Source organism: Mesoplodon bidens (genome assembly GCF_964165515.1).
Source record: "Mesoplodon bidens genome assembly, contig: HAP1_SCAFFOLD_659, whole genome shotgun sequence".
In the NCBI taxonomy this organism is placed as follows: domain Eukaryota; kingdom Metazoa; phylum Chordata; class Mammalia; order Artiodactyla; family Ziphiidae; genus Mesoplodon; species Mesoplodon bidens.
In genome coordinates, this window is record NW_027672588.1 from 76,923 (window position 1) to 94,188 (window position 17,266).

General features: G+C 42.8%; 1 long non-coding RNA gene across 1 annotated transcript in view; it reads right to left on the minus strand.

Annotated features, from left to right (window-relative positions):
- LOC308609942 overlaps positions 1–16,866 on the minus strand; it is a 57,286-nt gene extending 40,420 nt beyond the window's left edge. The window contains exon 1 of the long non-coding RNA XR_014014372.1: positions 16,706–16,866. This is a non-coding gene — a long non-coding RNA (uncharacterized lncRNA). The remainder of the gene's footprint in view (positions 1–16,705) is intronic.
- Positions 16,867–17,266: the final 400 nt, after the last annotated feature.

Genomic DNA, 17,266 nt, shown 5'->3' on the forward strand with positions numbered 1-17,266 from the left:
TCAATGTCAGGTATGAGTGAAATTGGAGCTTGCCCCCTGTCTCCCACTGCTGATAACCCTTCACCTCTACCATCTCCCACCTCCTCCCCCTCCTCCAATCAGTAACTCTTCTCGCCTGTTCCCTCGATGCCAGCCCCAGTATCCCAGCTGTTGTACTGTATTACTGTACTTTTCAAGTCACTGTACTGTAAGACTAAAAATGTCTTCTTTGTTTTTGTGTTTGTTTCTTATATACTGTTTGTGTGAAAAGTATTATAAACCCATTATGGTACAATACCATATAGCCGACTGTGTAACCTGGGTACCTCGGCTAACTTTGTTGGACTTACAAACAAATTGGACTTACAAACGCACTCTTGGAACAGAACTTGTTCATACGTAGCGGACTTACAGTAAAAGCAAAAAAGAAACAGGAACTAATCAAACTTATAAGCTTTTGCACAGCAAAGGAAACCATAATCAAAATGAAAATACAACCTATGGGCTGGGAGAAAATATTAGCAAATGATGAGACTGACAATGGCTTAATTTACAAACTATACAAACAGCTCCTACAACTCAATAACAATATAACAAATAACTCAATGGAAAAATGGGTAGAAGACCTAAATAAACATTTCTCTAAAGAAGACATACAGATAGCCAATAGGCACATGAAAAGATGCTAATCATCACTAATTATTAGAGAAATGCAAATCCAAATTACAATGAGGTATCACTTCACACTGATCAGAATGGCCATCATTAAAAAAAATCTACAATTAACAAATGCTGGATGGGGTATGGAGAAAAGGGAACCCCTCAGCACTGTTGGTGGCCATGTAAGTTGGTGCAGCCACTATGGAAAACAGTATGGAGGTTCCGCAAAAAAACTATAAAGAGAGTTGCCATCTGATCTAGCAATCCCACTTCTGGACATATATCTAGACAAAATTATAATTCCAAAAAATATATAAAACCCTATGTTCATAGAAGCACTATTTATAATAGCCAAGACATGGAAACAACCTAAATGTTCATTAAAAAATGAATGTATAAAGAAAGTGTGGTATACGTATACAATAGATATTACTCAGACATAAAAAGGAATGAAATAATGCCATTTGCAGCAACATGGATGGACATAGAGATAATGATACTGAGGTAAGTCATAAAGAGAAAGACAAATACCATATAATATCACTTACATGTGGAATCGAAAACAGGACACAAATGAACATGTCAGCAAAACAGAAACAAACACACAGATATAGAAAACAGAGTTGTGGTTGCCAAGGAGAGAGTGATGGAGATTGGGAGTTTTGGAATAGCAGAAGCAAACTATTCTACATAGGATGGACAAGCCACAAAGACCTACTGTACAGCAGAGGAAACTATATTCAGTATCCTCTGATAAACCATAATGGAAAAGAATATATATATATATATATATATATATATATATATATATATATATATATATATATATACATAACTGAATCACTTTGCTGCACAGCAGAAATTAATACAATAATGTATAAAGGCTGCAGAAGGTGTGGAGAAAAGGGAACCCTCCTGCACTGTTGGTGGGAATGTAAACTGATACAGCCACTATGGAGAACAATATGGAGGTTCCTTAAAAGCTAAAAATAGGACTACCATATGACCCAGCAATCCCACTACTGAGCATATACCCGGAGAAAACCATAATTCAAAAAGAGACATGTATCACAATATTCACTGTAGCACTATTTACAATAGCCAGGACATAGAACCAACCTAAATGTCCATCGACAGAGGAATATAGAAAGAAGATATGGCCTATATATATAATGGAGTATTACTCAGCCATAAAAAGGAATAAAATTGAGTTATTTGTAGTGAGGTGGTTGGACCTAGAGTCTGTCATTCAGAGTGAAGTACGTCAGAAAGAGAAAAACAAATACTGTATGTGAACACATATATATGGAATTCAGAAAAATGGTACTGACGAACCTAGTGACAGGGCAGGAATAAAGACACAGATGTAGAGAACGGACTTCAGGACACAGGGCTGAAGGGGACACAGGGACGTAGTGAGAGAGTAGCACTGACATATATACACTACCGAATGTAAAAGAGCTAGTGGTAAGCTGCCGCATAGCACAGGGAGATCAGCTCGGTGCTTTATGTCCCCCACAGGGGTGGGATAGGGAGTCTGGGAGGGAGCCTCAAGACGGGGGGATATGGGGATATATGTATACATATAGGTGATTCACTTTGTTGTAAAGCAGAAACTAATACAGTGTTATAAAGCAATTATACTCTAATAAACATGTATTTTAAAATACCACAACGTTGTAAATCAACTACACTAGAAAATATTTCTTAAGTGAAAAAGATTTTTTGAATGTATGTTTTATTGTGTGTGTGTACCACAGGTTCAATATATATGAATTATGTCAAATTGATTACATTGTTTTTCAAAATAAAGAATTTTTGATATTCTACATCAGCTGCATAATATAAATGCAGAAAAACTATATTATTTTTTTCTAAAGTTCAGAAATACCCATTTTGCTCATTCGGTATACTATAAACCACTAACTGTTAAAAAGGGATTCATGACCTCTTTCTTCCAAAGAAATATTTCTGCACTCACACAAGTTTAATAGAATGTTCCATCATGAACTGGCTTCCTACCTTAGAGACACGAGATTTGCATCCTGAAATCTCTTTCTTGCAAAAATGTCCAATTAGCATCCTAGCATTACAGAAAAGAAATGCTTTTTGCCAGATCTCAAATTACATACAACTTTATCACGACATCACATATGTTTTTTTCCCACACACACAGACTGTATTTTATTTTTACAAGAGAAAAATCAACTGACACCAAACATTGTAAATGGATGACCACAGCAAAAGCAACAATGATTGTAATTACCAAACATGAAACACACTCATACTATTGTCATAATATTGACATTCATTCCAGGAATCCTCCAAAGCTCCTTTATTTTGCAGTGAAAGACACCATGTTTTTTTTGTTTTTTTTTTTGCAGTACGCAGGCCTATCAGTGTTGTGGGCTCTCCCATTGTGGAGCATAGGCTCCGGACGTGCAGGCTCAGCGGCCATGGCTCACGGGCCTAGCCGCTTTGTGGCATGTGGGATCTTCCCGGACCGGGGCACGAACCCGTGTCCCTTGCATCGGCAGGCGGACTCTCAACAACTGCACCACCAGGGAAGCCTGACATCATATATATTTAAATTATTAGCACTCACCTGAGATCTTCAAAAATCAACAAAAACATAATTTTGTGCTCTCTTTCATTTATTCTGGTTCTAAGTGGTCATTTCTAAACGAAAGTATTTAAGTATGTTAACGTCATCTTATAACATCATATTTCAAATGACTACCGTCTCTCCAAAGATGCAATATGGGGAACTCATAAGTAGGCTCTCCAAAGTTTTACTCTTTTAATCTGTATTACACTTCTGCTGAACTTCACACTGTTCATTATTCTCTGAGAATATTCTTTTTCTTGTATGCCCATCTCACATGCTCTTTCATTTCATGAAGTTTTTTCCTACAATTTTATGCCTAGTTTATTTCTGAGAAAATGCATTATTCCAGATTGATAATTATAGACACAAAAACTTCTATATAATTCCCTGAGAGTTTCAAAAACTCCTTCTTCTTTTTTTTTTAAATACCTAGATTCTGAAGCTCTCCACAAAGCATTACTAAAATTGCATTTACATAGTATCTACATATTAATCACACATTAATGCATTTACAATTGTATTATGCTTTATTGCTAATTTTGGAGCATAAACGTAGCTGTCTTATTTACCACCCTCTTGGAAATCACTTTAATATTTGCACTTAGGACTTGAAAGAGAATGGATAAATAAAAACCTGAAGAATATGCAAATACAATTTATATATTTCTCATAAAATTAGGTGATTATCTAACCTTTATCCAGAAAAAAGAAGAGCCCACATACTCTGCAGTCATGATACTCGAGAATGTGTGGTCTTCCAGCAGGAAAACATGCGGTAATCCACGTGGCAGAGTTTACCTGTGACCAGCTGGGGTTAGTGTCCTATGCATTCCTTACATGCAACATATCAGGAGTGGCCAAAGTGAATTTGTCAGTTGTGGAAATCAGTATAATGAAGATTTGTAGCAGGTCATGCTCATATATGCAGCACAGGTACAATCAACATTTTGCTCAATTCTGGTAGATCTAAATCTGTATCTGTTACCTTGTCTTTAACGAGGAAATGTCAGAACTGACTTACCAAAAAAAAGTGTTTTGTTTGTTTGTTTGTTTTAATTACAGTCACGGTAAGTAAGACATAGCTCAGAACAACTAATGTGACTTAGTGATTCTCTCATCAGGAAATGCAGTTTCTACTTCCCTGTTTATTCTCCACATCTTGTAGTAAGTTAAGTTTCAGTGAAAGATAAATCTACAGGGTGAAAAGAAAAGAAAACTTACATGTGTTGATAAGATCATTCTGACAGGTTTTACCACGTATGTCAGTGTTTCTGGTGATGGACACAAGCTAGAGCTCCCTACTCTGACATTTTCACTGATGTCATTCCCCTTGACCCTCAATTTGAAAGTGGATAAAAATGTTTTCTATGTTTTCTTCTTTAAGAAATTAAATAAAGAATGCTGTCTAGACATGATCCTCTAATGACTTTCAGTCAGTGGTCATCAAGAGAAGAAAAGCACAGAATCTCATCCCCACAGAAGGGTGACATTCAGTCAGGTAAGAAAATTCTCCCCAAAATCAGAGCTTCATCTTTAACATTCAATCAAAGGCTTTCACAGGTGCTTCATACTCTGCACTCAGCCTTACCATATGGGATTGGCTCTGAGAATCTCACACCAGATGACTGACAAACATGTCATAGTACAGTGATCTGGGACCAGATCCTGCCTCTCTTAATGATCTCCCGCAGGGACACTGCAATATTCTAGGATATTTCCTGGAGCCCTCTACTCTATACAGGTACACTTCCAAGTAGAAACAGAAGCTTTGATTCTCACTGGGACCCCTGCTCTGTCCCACCAACCTCTCTAGAAATATGATGTTCTAATCTCTCCTGATCAGAACATTGCACGGTCTCTCACTGTGCTAATTTAGTAAAGGTAAAAGAGAAACAAGAAAGAGCAAACTATGCAGGGAGCAATATATAAGATTCCTTTACTTAATGTATTTATCTGATATACACAAATATTGAGAAATATAGATTCATTTCATAATGGTCAAGAAAAGAGGAGGAGGAACCTCCATGCCAACAGTATATATAAATTGGAATCAATCCTGCATAAGCTCCAGCTAAAGCTTAGCTACGAGGTACTAACTCTTCTCATAAAGAAGCAATAGTTCTCCATCATTTGAAGCACACTGAGGACTCAGACAGCTGGACGCTGAGGGTGTAGTCTCCTCACTCGAATTCTGTACCTGCATCACAGAGCAATGAAATATTCCCAAAGAATTATTAAGGATGAGGTGGGGAGCCGAAATAATAAAGATGAAACCACAGTCTGCCCTACCATCCATTCTGCTGGATATTACCACCATCTTGGCCCAGTATGACCTTCCCACTTTTCTCTGGGCCTCCCTACTTCCCACCTCCATCCTCTCATTATATCTTACCTACACTTGGAAACGACTCTAGTTTTTCCACTTATCTTCATCAACAAGCAATCCAAATAGCAACTGTGTATATAACTTCTTAGAAACCTCAGGTATGACTCATTTGAACGGATCCTGGGTCACACCTACCTCCTGATCTTGGAGAGTCTCCCAGAGAGTCCAGAGGCAACTACAGCACAGCCTCAGGGACATAGACACTGGCAGCAGCCACTTGGGGGAGCTCCTTCTACCTCGTGGCCACTGGTACCAGCAAGCATTATTTCAGAGTCCTCCCTCTATCTTTTTAGCCTCAGGGTCTAGCCCTACCCATTTCCACCAGACTATAGACACAAGTACTAGGATGCTGCAGGCCAAGCAACTAACTGAGCAGGGGCATAGCCCCATCCACCAGCAAACAGGCTGCTTTCAGACCCTCTCAATGCACAGCTGCCGCTGGACATGGGCCCAGCAACCAAAAGCCCCAGGACCAGCCTCCACACCTAAGTGGAGAGGCACCAGCCCCAGAGTCCTTGGCCCCTCTGACAAGTGAGCCTGCTCTGGCCTTGGAATCAGTCTCACCGTCGGCAGGTGATTACTGCACAGGGACTGGATGGAGCTTGGACCTACCCAACAGCAAATCTGCTCTAGCAGTGGGATCAGCCTCATACACCAACAGGCACACACCAGCTCCAGGAATACCACAGCCCAGCAGCCTGTGTGACCAGAACACTCACTTGCAGGCCACAAGCAGCCATGCACTCACTTGGGTCTTGACCCTGCCCATCAGAATGACAGCACAAGATTAGGGATACCCCAGACCCTGCAGATAGCTGTGTCAGGAACAGTGATCCAACACCAACTCTGAGACTCCTGGGCCCTGCAGCCAGAACTCAGGACCTGTGTCTTCCTCCCAGTAGCCAGCATCACCCCAGTGACTGGGCACTAGCCCTGATATCACCTGGACTGCAATTCTACCCATAAGTGAACCAGCACTAGATTTGGTGTCCCACAGAGTCGTGCAGCCAACTGCCTTATGATTTAGCCTCACCAAGCAGCACAGACAGCCTCCATACAAGGCAGAGTCTGTCAAACAAGCAGTCTGGGGGCAGCCAAGCCTACCAGACCACCCACAGTAGTCAGCCCACCACAATAGAAGAGCCCAAGTAGCCAACATAGGGGGTACACCTAGAACTATAGTTCTAGTGACCAGGGGACAGTGGGCTTCTGGGACACATAGGACCTCTCCTACAAAAGGCCACTTCTAGAAGGTCAGGAAATGTAACGAACATACTACATACATAGCAATAAAAACAGCAAGTTAAGAAAAATGAGGTGACACTGAAACACGATCCAAATGAAGGAACAAGATAAGAACTCAGAAGATCTAAGTGAAGTGGAGGTAGCCAATCTCCTCAAAAAATACTTCAAGGTAATGACTATAAAGATGATCAAAGAACTCAGGAGAAGAATGGACGACCAGAGCAAGAAGGAAGAATTTTTTTAAAAAGAGTTAGAGCATTAAAGAACAACAAAACAGAGATGAGGAATACAATAACTGAAATGAAAAATACACTAAAAGGAAACTACTGTAGACTAAATGACAGAGGAATGAATCAGAAAACTGAAGGACAGAGTACTGGCAATCACTGAAGATGAACTGTAAAACAATAGATTAAAATGAAATGAAGAAAGTTGAACAGACATGTGAAACATCAAGTGTACTAATATTTGCATTATACTGGTCCCAGAAGCAAAAAGGAAAGAGAAAGCAGTGTAGAGCATACCTGAAGACATAAGAGCTGAAAACTTCCATAACCTGGGAAAGAAAACAGACATCCAAGTCCAGTAAAAACAGTAAGGCCAAAACAGGATCAACCCAAAGAGGACCACACCAAGACTCATTGTAATTAAAATGGCAAAAAAATAAAGATAAAAAGACACTATTAAAAGGAGCAAAGGAAAAGCAACAAGTTACAAACATGCAACTTGCATTAAGTTATCAGCTGACTTTTCAGGATAACCTCTGCATGCCAGAAGGGAGTGGCATGGTATATTTAAAGTCATGAAAGGGAAAAGCCTATAACCAAAAATACTCTACCCAGCAAGGCTCTCCTTCAGATTTGATGGTGAGATCTAAAGTTTTACAGAGAAGCAAAACTAAAAGAGCACAGCATCGCCAAACCAGCTTTATGAGAAATCTTAAAGGGGCTTTTCTCAGTGAAAAAGAAAAGGCCATGACTGAAACATAAAAATTAGAAAAGGAAACTTACTAACGGAAAAACCTCCTTGGATAAGGCAAATATTCAACAAAGGCAGTAAATCAACCACGTACACAGCTAATAGGAAGGATGAAAGAAAACAGTAATAAAATCATCTATATTCACAATAAGAAGTTAAGGGACACACAAAACAAGTAGATGTAAAATATAAGGTCAAATTCAGTAACTGTGGGGGAGCAGAGTAACAATGCAGGGTTGTTAGTGTCCACGTGAAACTAAGAGCTCAGCAACTTAAATAATCACACACACACACACAACTGAAAGAAATCCAAACATCATATTAAAGATAGTCCTCACATCACAGATGAATAAAAGGGGAAAAAAGGAACAGTGAAGAAATTAAAGAGGGATTCTAAAAATACCCAAGAGAAATGAAAATGAACACACAGTGATCCAAAATCTATGGGACACAGCCAACGCAGTTCACAGGGGGAAGTTATAGTGATACAAGCTTATTCTTAGGAAACAAGAAAAATATCAAATAAACAACCTAACATTACACCTGAAGGAATTAGAAAAAGAAGAAAAAAACAAAACTCAAAGCTGTCAGAAAGAAAAAAATTAAGAAAACAATACCATATGCAATCACACTAAAAATAATAAGATACCTAAGAACAAACACACCTAAGCAGGTAAAAGACATGTACTCAGAAATGTATCAGCCATTGGTGAAAGAAGTTGAAGGCAACAGAAAAAGATGAGAAAATATAGCAGGTGCATGGACTGGAAGAATTAATACTGTTAAAATAACCATACTGCCAAAGACAATCTACAGATTTAATGCAATCCCTATCAGAATACCAAAGCATTTTCACAGAACTTGAAAAAGTAATTTTAAAATGTGTATAGAAACACAAAGACCCCAAATAGCCAAACAATCTTGAGAAAGAACAGAGCTGGAGGCATCAGGCACCTTTACTTCAGATTATACTGCAAAGCGACAGTAATCAAAGAGCATCGGACCGGAGCAAAAACAGACACAAAGATCACTGGAATAGAATAGAGATCCCAGAAATAAGCCCACACACGTATATTTAATTGATTTATGACAAAGCAGGCAATATGGAGAAAGAACTGTCTCTTCAATAAGTGGTACTAGGAAAACTGGTCAGCTACATGGAAAAGAATAAAATTAGAGTATTTTAGCACACCGTATATAAAATTAACGCAAAACTGAATAAAGACCTAAATGTAGGACCATAAAACCCCGAGAGGAAAATACAGAACATTCTTCAACATAAATGATAGCAACAGTTTTGCGTTCAGTCTACTAAGGCAAATGAAACAAAAGCAAAAATAAACAAATGGGACTTCACTAAACTTAAAAGATTTTGCACAGCAAAGGAAACCAAAGACAAAATGAAAAGACAACCTGCTGAAGGAGAGACAATATTTGCACATGATAAGAGGTTAACACCAAAAAGATGACCAAGCAAGGGTTCATATCTAAACTACAGAAACAGCACATACAACTCAATATCAGAACTGCACCCAAAATAATTTTTTAAAAAATGAGAAGACTTAAATAGACATTTTTCCAAGGAAAAAATGCAGATAGACAGCCAGAATGCACAAAGATGCTAAACATAGCTAATCGGCAATAAATTGCAAATCAAAACTATGAGATATATCACCTCAATCTTGTCAGAATGGCTGTCATCAAAAAGGTCACAAATAACAAAGGTTAGTGAGGATGTGGAGAAAGGGAAACTCTTGTAAACTCTTGATGTGAATGTGAAGTAGTGCAGCTACTGTGGAAAGAAGAATGGAGGTTCCACAAAAAACTAAAAATAGAACTACCATAATATCCAACAATTTCCCTCTTGGGTATATCAGAAGAAAACAAAAACACTATTTAAAAAAAAAAATAACTGCACACCAATGTTCATAACAGTGTTATTTGCCATAGCCAAGATATAGAGTCAAACTAAGTGTTCATCAATAGGTTAGGGGATAAAAAAATGATATTTATGATGACTTCAGCAAAAAATGAAATGTTGCTATTTGCAAGAACATGGATGGACTTGGAGGGTATTATGCTTAGTAAAATAAGCTGCAGAGAAAACAAGCCTGGTAGGTTATCACTTACACGTGGCATCTAAAACATTGAATACAACAACAACAACAATGAAACAGACTCACAGATTAAAGAACAGACTAGTGGTTACCAGCAGGGAGAGACAGGGTGGAGGAGCAAAATAGTGGTAGGAGATTCTGAGGAAGAATCCACTATGTATAAAATCAATAATCTACAGTGACGTTCTGTATAGCATGGGGAATAGAGCCACTCTTTTATAATAAGTATAAATGGAGAAGAACCTAAACATTTATGAATCACTATGTTGTACCTCTGAAACTAATATAATAATGTAAATTAACTATAGATCAATAAAATATAAAGTAAGAAACAATAAAGGAGAGACAGATTATTAGATAGAAATCAATTAAATAAACACAAGTTTTGGAAATCAAGGAATTAAAAAACAACATGTAAGACAACATTGGCCTTTAAAGTGTACGATCTATTCATTTAAAAGAAATCATTTAAGTGGTGAAAAATGGTACCCATTCTCACAATTTTGTATATCTAGGATAAATTATTATCTACAAAAATATGTTAGAAATATTCACTCAAAAAGAAAGAGAAAATTTGGATTAACCCATTTTAGTATACAAATTTAATATCAAAGTCTCTATGTAACATTGATGTGAATAAGTTCTGTTAGCCACTTCTAGTTTCTTTGTGATGTAAAATCTTTTAAAGCATAAAAATCAGCCTTTCTACATCATTCCATTAGACATACATAGAAGTTAAAAGAAATGAGAAGACAGAAAAATCAACCAGGAAGGTGAATTTACTGAGAAACAGCCATTCGTTCTCCCTCCTCCTTTGCTTTTCCTCCTTTTCCAGGTCTCTTTCGGTTCCAATCAAGAGAAGTCTTGAGAATTCTGAGAATATTTCTTTGAGGGCTTCAAACCACCATACCTACGTCCTCTGCCACAACTACACACACGGGAACAAAAATAAACCTCTGCTATCTGCTCGTGTAGGAGAGATTCACACAAAATAAACTCCTACATGGAGACCAACAGGTGGGTTTTCTACCTGTTCTTTATAATGTCCTTCCATTATAGTAAATCCCACACATTATGAGGCAGAAGGGGTTATGTGAGCTCTTCTTTGAAGTCAAAAACCTTGCATTCATTTCAAGTACCTGGTGGTCATAGGGTACAGCCAGGGAAGGTGCCATCACCCTCGGTGGAGGGCGGTGAATGGGCTTCCGCAACCATGCACCTCCTGATGAACAGATTCTGAAGAAACAAAGGGCGGTCACACCGCAGCCAGCCTGTCAGACTGTCGGGCCACTGGGCAACCCCACCAGTCTGGAAGTGCCCCATAAGTTGCTCAAAGCAAAACTCTGACCCCCCGTGAAGCCAGGCAATTTGGGCCAGAGAGTCAGAGGAGACCGGTAATCAACTCCTCCTCTCTGCTCACCTCCTTGGGGTTACAGCAACCCCATCTCCAAACCCAACTCTGATCCTGGAGTGCCAAGGTGGGAGCGCAGGTGGGCTCTGCCGGTGCTTCAGCGCCTTCTGGGAAGCCCCCTAGTTTGAATATGATTTGAGTTTGATCCTGAGAAACCATCAGAACTTCCCACCAGAGATAAATGAGGAGATTCTGGCCTTTATTAGTGCGCACGGTGAACCCGGTCGTCCTGGCTGTACTTGCCAACCCTCCTATTTTACGCACCTATGTTTATCCACCTTCCTCCCTGTGAGTACCTTTGACTAACCCTGAGCTCAGACTCCTGACCTATTACAGTGACTTTTTCAGTCTTTCTTTAAAAATGGACAGGTAGGGCTTCTCTGGTGGCGCAGTGGTTGAGAGTCCGCCTGCAATGCAGGGGACACAGGTTCATGCCCCAGTACGGAGGATCCCACATGCCGCGGAGTGGCTAGGCCTGTGAGCCATGGCCGCTGAGCCTGTGCGTCCGGAGCCTGTGCTCCACGACGAGAGAAGCCACAACAGTGAGCAGCCCGCGTACAGCAAAAAAAAAAAAAAAAAAAAAAGGACAGGTAATAAAATGAATTTAACCTAGAAGCAGCAGCTCAGTAAGGGAAATAAAATCATCAGAAGTTATCTAATCACAGCCACAGCCATCCAGGGCCCTGTCTTATCTGCTGGGGCATAAGAATGGGACCTTCCTAAACTTGAAGGGCATCCAATCAGATAAGTTGATTACGCTCACCTCTGGCTCTTGGAGGGACTGCTAGGCAGTCTACCCAGTGTATACTGACTGCAAAACACGGTCATGGTTTTGAAACACCTATGCTCCAGGAAAGATTTTTGTGGTGCATGGGGAAGGTTTCTTTTTGACATCAAGCAAAAAATAAGTCACCAAGCCCTTTGAGCACAGGGCTTCTTAAGAGGGAAGTAGAAGGAAGGAATGGGCAGAAAACATGATCTCCTCGGAAGTGCAAGGCGTTTTTCCAAAAGAGTAGGATTTAGTCTCAGTTTAAGGAGAACACCTTTAAATAGCTGGGACAGCTCCAAACTGCAGTTTAGGGAACGAGTGCTCCAAAAGAACAGTGCTTTACAAGTCCTGGCCAGGCAGCAAGAGGATGAAGAGTTGGTTTTGCATAGTTTTGAACTCAGGAGTAAAGAAACCGAGGCATCTCTGACTAAAAGGGCCTGAGATCCTATGGCATCAGTGGGTCAGTCAGTTGCAGGGGGCAGGGGGTGTGGGGGACGATATTTCTCTCTCAACGTCTCCCAGGGCAGCCACCCCTCCCAACCCCACCCCCCTACTCCCTTCACCCTTCCTCCCTCCACTGTTGGGTCCCCAGGGACAGCACTTCTTAAGCTGGAGCGCTCAAGCACCATCTCTGCAGTCTGGATTCTTCCTGGAGCCTGGCAAGTTCTGGGACAGGAAGCCAGGTCTGCAAGGCCGCTGGGGTGCAGTCAGCCCTGGAGGTCTGGAGGGGAAATGGAGCCCTGAAGCCCACCCACGTCCTTGAAGCCGAGGGAGGAACACATCCTTCTAACAGTACTTCTCAGGGGTCAGCATGCTCCCCACCCGACGGTGATCCATACTCACTTGAGGCAACAAGGACTGCCTCTAACTGGCCCCCTCTATTGCGCCTTAAGGGTCCTCACACATGTGTGAGAGTGCAGGCCCTGGATCTCTTTAGTCAGCCTAGGCCAGTGCTGCCGGGGTCCCTCCAGTCCCATCCCCCAGCCCCTCCCTCTGGGACTGTATCTAATAGAAGAAAGAGCACAGAGGAATTGGATGAATCAAGGGACCTGGGAGCCTGGGTATGAGTTTGAAGACCGAGAACCTAAGGCACAATTACATATCATTGGAGACTCTTGTGGGGTGTGTGGGGTGAGGTTAGGAGGCTGAGAGGCTGAGTTGACCTGGTGAGTCCAGCCCCAGGACACCACACAGCCCCGTCCCCCCTTCCCTGCCATCAGACAAAGGGTGCCGCAACTCCAGCCGGGACTCTGCACTTCCCCCTCCCTGATTCTCCTCCAGAAGAGCAGGTGGTCCCGCTCTGAGGGCAGCGGCAAGACAACGGACCAAGTTCCCCCGCACTAAGGCACTACTGGAAGCTCTTCCTGCACAGCAGTGCTGGCTTGGAGCAAACCCGAGAACCGCCAAAGTTGGTCTCGTCCTGCAGCGGAGGGACGCAGGGTTTAAGCCAGCTGCCCTGGCTTTAAAGCAATCAGCTCCCCCTTTAAGTCAGGTGACCCGACTTTAAATCACTGTGTGCTCCTCAAGCCTGCAACTTCAAAAGTTGGGAACTTCACTTTGATCCCAGCACCTCACATAGCTGAATGCACACTAGTCACCCCCAAGCCTGGCTTAGAGGCAGGATATAAGGTAAGGGGATGGGTGTGCACTCATGGTGATGAGGGTGTACTTCATGTACCAGAAGGGTCTAGGCACTCTGGGGTACAGCTAGCAGTGCACGATACAGCAGCTCCCTGGCAAAGCTGGTGAAGCCCAGGGAGAGCAGGCACACCCATGCGTGCAGAGGTTCCAGGACGGGAGCTGGGGCACAGCCAGCCGGGAGGGTGTGAAAGTGGAGGATCTGAGCCTTTTGTGAAAGGCAGACACAGAGGATGGATGAGAAACAAAGACCAGATGAAACATGGATTTGAAAAACACACCCTGCTCTTGAAATTGGGGTGGGGGGGCACCCCAGACTTGAGACTTCTTACTCCCCAGTACCTACTGCCTTGGCCTTTGCCCAATTACTTATAAAATTTACTGACAATATCTAACCCATAGAATACTGCATTTGTAGTGGTATTGCATGTTAACGTTTCTATAGTGGAAAAATCTTTTCTACAAGAAACATGTACACTATCTGAAATCAATTAAAACCCCTCTTTATAAAGTACTATATTAGACTTCCCTGGTGGCGCAGTGGTTAAGAATATGCCTGCCAACGCAGGGGACATGGGTTCGAGCCCTGGTCAGGGAAAATCTCACATGCTGCGGAGCAGCTATGCCCATGCGCCACAACTAGTGAACCTGCAGGCCACAACTACTGAAGCCCGTGTGCCTAGAGCCGGTGTTCCACAACAAGCGCAGCAAGAGAAGCCACTGCAATGAGAAGCCCGCGCACCACAACAAAGAGTAGCCCCCGCTCGCCGCAACTGGAGAAAGCCCGCGCACAGCAACGAAGACCCAACACAGCCAAAAATTAATTAATTAATTAATTAATTTAAAAAAGTACTATATCCTTCTGTACAACTTCTCTGGGAAGAACAGAGATGGCGTGGGAGAGTGAGAAAGACCAATATTTAGTGCACATCTCTCATGCAGGTGCTCTGCTGGCTCAGATACATTTATCCCCACTTTACAAAGGAAGAAATAAGCTCAGAGAGGTTTAGTAATTTTCCCAAAGCCAAACAGCTATTGAGTGGCAGAACCAAGATCTGAATCAAGTCTGTTACCTTCAAAGCCTAAGTCCTCATCACAACAAAACTCAATTAATATTTACATTTATCGAATTACATTGCAGCCTGGGGAGTTCTTGGCACAATCCTGAATAAGAGTGAGAAAAAAGAAATAGCATTGTTCCTACAGTCAACCAAAATTTTTGGAGCAGCGGCTAGATGCCTGGTCCTTTTTGGGGTTCAGCAGTGATCACGACAGGAAAAGTCGTGCTTTCATGAACCATGTAGTGGGGAGGAGAGACGGGTGCAACTTGGGTGAGGGATTTCACCTTGCTGGGCCTCTGTTTTCTCATCTGGAAAATGGGATGGGTGTTCCTCATTTTCTGGGATTGTCCGGCTGGACATTCTCTGATTCCATAAGAAGCATTTGTTTTCCTGTTTCTTTAAAATTCATTCAAGCCATGAGCCGTGATGCATGTTGTTAGCTGCTCCCCAAATCACTCTTCCCCACCCTTTTCCTGTGATCAGGTCTTTCCCGAAACATGACTCACAATCAGTCAAGTCACAGAACCTAAGGGGCACCCAGCAGAAAAATTCCAACCCTTGCTTCTCAGGAGCTCTGTGGTCTACCTGCCAGGTAAACTTAACTCACCTGGGACAAGGTAGCCATCCCTGGTTTCACATAAACATGATCTCAGGCACAAACCTCCTTTTTTCCCATTTGGTCTTTAAGTTACTTGTTGAAACAACTGTACGAATATGACAAAGGTATAAAATCAGGCATCTTCTGCCCCCAGTGCCTACTAATACATGATGTTCTGGCACTTTAAGGATAAAGATAGAACATTTCAACATTCTGCTGCCCTCATTATTTGTCATTTTTGTTGATATTTCTATTGAATACATCTTTCAATATTTTAACAATGGAACATTTATTTAGGTTGCTCCAGACCCAGCCTTTAGTGGTAAGGGATTTGTTGTCATATTTCTATTATGTTTCCTTTAAAAACCATTATCCTATTTAAATGGATTAAGTCAATTCTATAGGCACTTATCTTATGATATTCATGAAGTTAATACATAGAGGGCAGTGGTACAAGTTGATCGCACTTGAGAACCTCTAGTAGCACAGTTAAGTGTAAATATTATCTATGTGTAAACCAAAGTACATGCCGAGTGAGATTCTCCTACCCTTTTCACTCTGTGCCCTTCAAGCCTGTGAGAAATGGAATATTTCTTGCCATCTCAGTAAACAAAGGATATCACAGTCATCAGCCTTTGCAGCCCTCCAGTGTGAGCCGCGAGCCCTGAGGATCTCAGGATATGCAAATACAGAATGCAGGCCCCAGAGCGCTGAGGTGCATATGAAAGGAAGGAATTCAGGGAGCCCAGCCTCTGGCATCTCCGCAAACAAAGAAAAGCGCTGCATTCCTCACGTTGGGAGAGCCGGTTTTCCTTAGTTAACAATCACCTGCTGATGGTCCCCATTACCTGCGCCAGTGCCCTGCCCTGTCCCCTCCCCCCAGTCCTTTAGCTCAGGGAGGAAGGAGGGCAGAGGGACTCCGCTGAATAAGGGGCCTGCGAGCCTCGGGAGGAGTTTTTAGCCGCTTTCCCCGCAGTCGGGGGGAGGCGCGCTGACGCTGCAGCCGGGCCCTGCGCCTCCCTTGCCCCGTTTCCCCTCAGGACACTCAGGCCGACCCCCTCCCCACGCCCCCCAGGCCCCGCGAGCCAGGCCGAGGGCAGGGGCGAGAGGAGGGACCGAAGTTCCCGGGACCAGACGCTGGGGGCCGCCCTTTCTGCACAGCAGCGGCGGGTGGCAGCGAACCCCTGCCCCTCAGAAGCTGGTCTTGCCCTGCCGCCAGGGCACCGTACCAGGCGGAGGGTCGGCGCCCACTTACCCGGCCCGCCGTCCGCACGACTGTCACGGCTTCGGCCTCCGGGGCCCCTCCAGAGCCGGCAGCGTCAGTGAGGCCGCCCTCGCCGCGGGCTCCGGGGCAGTTCCGTGAAGGCGGAGGGAAGAGACCCCGAGCCGGGAGCTCCAGCTCTGCGGAAACGCGGGCTCCGCTCTGCGCGCAGGGGGTGGGACCGCTCTGCCCCGAGGCCTTCTGGGAGGGACGGAGGCGCCGGGGGAGGGAGCCGCCAGGAGCGCAGGGCCCCGTCGGGGGTCCTGGCGGGGCGGCCCGGCCTGAGGGCCCCGCCCACTGTGACCGCAGCCCAGGCATTTTTCCTGGAGTCCTACACTACAAAGTTAGAAAGATACACGGTCTATAGTAAATATTCACAAATGATTGTTGCTGCTGTGCTTACTATCCTATTAAAGGTGTAAAATCCATAAAACACTTTAAGTTCAAAATTAAATATGAATTTTTACCTTTCTAATTATGTCTCTGCTATTCACAATTGTCGTTAATGAATCAGAGACTGTGGCATCACTAGTTAAAAATGAGCTTGTTAAAAAA